The 5,424-nt window shown below is 40.6% G+C and overlaps 1 non-coding gene across 1 annotated transcript; it reads left to right on the forward strand.

Moving 5' to 3' along the window:
* The first annotated feature begins 977 nt into the window (after positions 1–977).
* On the forward strand, positions 978–1,083 carry LOC120105969. Its single transcript, XR_005508213.1, has one exon. It is a non-coding gene; the product is annotated as a small nucleolar RNA R71 (small nucleolar RNA).
* The last annotated feature ends 4,341 nt before the right edge of the window (positions 1,084–5,424 follow it).

The raw sequence follows: 5,424 nt of genomic DNA on the forward strand, positions 1-5,424 counted from the left end.
AGAAGAAGAAGAAGGTTTTTCATTTGACACATTTCTATCCTCTTCTTCATCTTCCTTATTGTTGTCCTCCCCAATCTTATTGTCTACTACACGTCCACTCCTTAGGGTAGTCAAAGCATTGGCTTGTTCATGATGAATTGCATTTAGTTGATTTTCTTGAGCCATATATTGTCCCCTAGGATTACTTAGTGGTTGGCTTGGAAGCTTTCCTTCCTCTCGCTTGTTTAGTGCATTAGCTAGTTGACCCATTTGGGATTCTAGCTTGGCGATTGATTGCGTATGAGAGTGCACTAATTGTGTAATGGTTTCCAAACCTTGAAGGGCGTTCAACACTTTCTCCTCAAAGGCTGTGTTTCTTTGGGGTGGAGGAGGAGTGTGTTGAAATTGAGTCGAGGGACGGTAGGGATGAATATTTTGTGGGGTTTGAAAATTCTGAGGGTTTGGAAAGTTTTGGGAATAAGGTTGGGTAGTATTCGAAGCTTGCTGCTTCCAAGAAAAGTTTGGATGATTTCACCATCCCGGGTTATATGTATTGGAAAATGGGTCATTACCCGGTCTAGGCAATGTTTGAGCAGCATTGATGTGTTCTTGCACGAGTTCGGAGAATTGGGGCGCTGAAGGGCACTCATGAATAGGGTGGGATGGGCTAGAACAAATAGTACACTTGTGCTTGGGAAGAGTTCATGTAATGCCCACCTATCATCAGTTGGTCAATCTTATGGGACAATGCATCTACCTTGCTAGACAGGTCCATAGAATGACTTATTTCACAAATGGTCCCTTTTCTTTGAGAACTCGGGGGTGCTTGACGAGAACATGAAGCATGGTGGAGGGAGTTTTCATTTAGATTTTCAAATAATTTCCATGCTTCATGCTCATTTTGAAGCATGAATGTCCCCCCACATGCGGCATCAATCATCTGACGGTTTCGTTCAGGCAATCCGTCATAGAAGCATTGCACTAGCTGCCACTTGGGTATTTGATGATGTGGGCATTTACGGATTAGGTCCCGAAATCTCTCCCAAGTTTCATGAAATTCTTCTCCCTCAGTTTGAGAGAAGCTTGTGATAGCACGTCTAAACTGGTTCGTTCTTCCTATGGAAAAGTATTTTTTTAAGAATTCTTGTTGCATTTGACCCCAGGAATGAATCGAGTTGGCTTCTAAAGAATTCAACCATTGCTTGGCTCTATCTTTAAGGGAGAAGGGGAATAATCTAAGTTTCAGAGCATCATCAGTGAAATTCTGAATCTTGACAGTGGTGCAAATCTCAAGGAATTCATCTAGGTGTTTATATGGATCTTCATTGGTGAGCCCATAAAAAGATGGAAGCATTTGGATCACACTAGACTTTATTTCATATTGTACAGCTGCTACCTCAGGTAATCGAATGCAAGATGGGGAAGTATAAATAGTGGGAGTAAAGTATTCCCTCAGGAGTTTAGGTTGTTCTTCAGCCATCTTAAGAGGTGGGGATGATCCTAATGTTTTGATCTTAGCTCGAATGTTCCTAAGGGTTCGTTCTATTTCAGGGTCAAAAGGTAATAGGTTTTGTACTCTAGAACGACTATCGTGCATACACTAGTACTCGATTAATCAAGCATGCAATAAAAGAGAAAAGCATATCAATCCTAGTCTTTGTCCTAAAATCACTAGACAGCTCCTAACTGGTTTGAAGAGGGCACCTAAGCCTCCAATCCGGTCTAATGAACCGAGTTGACCAGGTAAGCTCCCAGGTAAGTGGAGGGGTCACGATGCGTTCGCAAAGGTCCCACTTAAAACCCACTTGCCTCGAACAGATGAACTGTCTCCCTTATAGGGACAAAGCTTGCCTAGACATCAACTAAGCCACAGAGCGAAATTGGTGCAACCTTCGGTGATCTTCGTCCTATTGAGCTCGAATGTCCCTAGGGGCCAACGTCTAATTGATTTTAATTAAAGATGACACTATGTGAGATTGAGTTCACCTAAGTTGGGCAAGAGTCCGGTGATGAAATCCGGCTCTTATCTTGTTGGGGTGATTGCCCTTACTATGTGCAAATTGATTTGTGTATGTGTATCAAGCATGCATTCACACTCTTGCTGAAATTGAAATCAAACAATCACCACAAAATTTCAAGCTAATAATTAATTTAAATAAGAAAGGTTTAGAGGTTACCAAAGGAAATTTCCCCAGCAATTTTAAATTTTTTTTTTAGCAAACCTTTAAAGCATTCCTTTCTGATAGCCTAGATCTCCTCTTCGATTCCTGATCAAATAAGACCAAAAGAAAAATTAAAAAAAAAAATAGTAGAAGAGAAAAAGGAGATAAGAAAAGTAACAATAATAGAGAATAATTTTTTATATATATATTTTTTTTGAAAGTTTTTTTAATTAATTAATTTTTTTTTATGATAGGAAAAATAACTATGCAAGCAATCCCCGGCAACGGCGCCAAAAATTGATCGATTCTTTTCAATTTCAAAAATAAACCATGCAATAGCACGTATCCTGTAGGATAGTGATTACGGGTGTCGATCCACAGGGATTGGAGAATAAGTTATTTTTCTTTTAAAAACAAATCAAGAAGAAGGATTTGCTAACTTGATTTAACTAAATTAATCTATGAGTACGAATTGAAATTTTATCAAAGTAAATAGATATAGGGTTTGGAATCCACTACATAGCATTGCATCAAGGATTGTGTTCTTAATTTTTATCTTTTGGAGAGGCACGCAATTTTGGCTACAAGCCTTTTAAAATAAAAGCATACATAGTGTTAGGAAGATCCATCTTCGGTGTAGCATGAAGTGTCTACCTAAGTATGCTAATCTAGGATGCAGCACACTTCATCTTCCTAGGCATGGATCATCTTAGACTACTTTAACAAACATGATTAGTAACTAGCATGCTCAAAATTTAAATATCATGAAGAAATATTTCATTGGAAATAAGAATTTAAACAAGCTCCAAAATAATAAAAAAATAAGAACTACAATTGCCCTGATACATTGCTAGGGCTTCATCCCCTAGACTAGATGTTTAGCCGAGCATGGCTTCCGGATGACCTCCCATCTTCAAATGAAATTGAGCACCTCTCATTCTTCCCAAAATATCACAAACTCTTCTCTTTTCCTCCCCTCTCTCTTTTCCTTTTTTTTTTATTTCTTTCTCTCGGCTTTCTTCTTCTTCTTCTTCACCGAAACAGAGCCTCTCCCCTGTTTTCTTTCTTCTCAACCGAGCTCTCCCCTTATATCGGACTTCCCCACCCCTTGCAGCCGACTGAGGATCGAAACGGCCGTGGAATCGCTGGGCGCTGATCACGGAAGAGGATCCCTCCTGGATGGCGAGAAACGGACGAGGCGGAGGCGGGGGATTGGCTATGATGCGCTTCCTGGCGGATGGCTGGCTATTCGGGATGCGAAGGGAAATCATGGGCAACTGCGTTGGGTGCTGGGTTCCCTAGAAATAGAAGGAACTATGATCGTATCCCGGAATGGTTGCGGCTGCAAATGGATTGGAAGAAGCTGGGAGGATGCAGAGACTATCTCGAATGCTCGGATGCTTGCAGGAAATTGAGCTTTGAATCGCGGAAGCGGGGGATTGGCTCCGGATGCGTCACGGGCGGAGGAGAAGGCGGGAGATCCGGTCGCTGGCTGCATCGTCTTGATCACAGACGGCTTGGATCACGCTTGCCGTCCGGGTGTGGGAGTTTCCGGAAGAGGGTGCTGCAATGAGGCGCGATGGAAGGAGCTGGATTACCGGCTGCTGAAACAGGGGAAGAAATGCTGCTGTGAACCGTTGGGAGGAGTGGAAGAAGCCGGGAGGGAGCTAATCTGGATGCGCTGGAGATCGTGATCAACGGGCAGAAGAAGATGCGGAGGTGGGGGTCTTGAATCCGGAATGGTTGCATGGCTGGACGTGGTGCGGAAGGAAGGAGGCGCGGGCTGCGGCGGAGGAGGAGCGATCGTGGCTGGGCGGTGATCGCGGGATGATGGGGACGTTGAGAGGAGCTGGAGATCCGGAAGAGTGGAGAACGCGGATCCGTGGTTGCACCGCATGGAACTCGTGGCTGGAACGAGAGGGAGGAGCGAATCTCGGCCGTGATACACTGCGGGGAAGAAGATGAACAGTGCTTATGTTTTGTTTATTTTATTTTTTTTTGTAACACTGTTCATATGAACAGTATTTTCATGGGACACTGTTCATATGAACAGTGAATCCGTGATGCACTATTCATATTTTATTTATTTTATTATATTCATTAATTTCTTTTTTTTTGTTTTAAATTTATAAATTTTATATGAAGGCAGGTAAGGAATTGGTTGGGAATTACTTTGGGTTTGAGGTGGGTCATGATCGTTGATTTGGCTTGAACTTGTTCTCGAGCCCAATGTCATTTAATTCTTACTAAACCGCTTCAGATTGGACTCAACCAGATCAGACCGTGACTTAATAAAAGGGTTAATCAAATATTTTCCTATACAATTATAACTTTCAATCAAATCAGGACCAAAGCCCATTTAGTTATAACCTTAGTCGGGTCAACACAATCTCCTTATATATTTTTCTGTAGTTTTCATTAAAGATTGCAATCAAGAGAGAGACAAGTTCAGAATCTGGTTTAAGAAAAGAATTATTTACCTCTTACCATAATTTAAATTTAATTCAATGTTTATTCAATTTCATGGTAAAATATGTATTTATCAGTTTAAAAACATTGATAAGTGCTATGGAAAGATAACTAAATTATAAATTATTAAGCACTTATCAGTCACTAGTGGATAGTGGGACTCATAGGGATTATCTTGATAATTGATAAACCCTAATGAATAGAGTTGGAATCGTTCCGACCCATTGAAAGGAGTTTTCAATGATATTGTGATAGAGATCACAATATATCTCACTACCAATCAGAGTAGAACCTATGGGGTCACACACACTAGATGCATTGACCGATCCGATGGTTGAATCGTGATTAGGAATCACAAGTAATCAATTCAATTGATAATAAGTTGAAGAAGGAACAAAGGGAATTGATTAATTGGACTTAAAACAAAAGTCCTACTTGGAGTAGGATTCCTAGAGTCCTAATTGGATTAGGACTAGGAATCCTACTTGGACTGGGATTCCTACTTGGACTGAAAATCCTATTTGGAGTAGGACTAGAATTCCTACTTGGAGTAGGATTCCTATAATCCTAATTAGATTAGGAGTTTTGAATTAAATTTGAATTCTTACTTGGAGTAGGATTCCTAGAGTCCTAATCGGATTAGGACTTCGAATTCAAATTAGAGTCCTAATTGGATTAGGACTAGAATTAAACTAGTCCTAATTGGATTAGGATTTCTTAAGTCCCAATTAATTATTAATCCAATGAATCAAGATGACTCCTAATTAGATTAGGATTGAAGAGTTCAATTGAGTCATGGTTCATTCAAGTTCTA

The sequence above is a fragment of the Phoenix dactylifera genome, unplaced genomic scaffold (assembly GCF_009389715.1).
Source record: "Phoenix dactylifera cultivar Barhee BC4 unplaced genomic scaffold, palm_55x_up_171113_PBpolish2nd_filt_p 000407F, whole genome shotgun sequence".
NCBI classification, from domain to species: domain Eukaryota; kingdom Viridiplantae; phylum Streptophyta; class Magnoliopsida; order Arecales; family Arecaceae; genus Phoenix; species Phoenix dactylifera.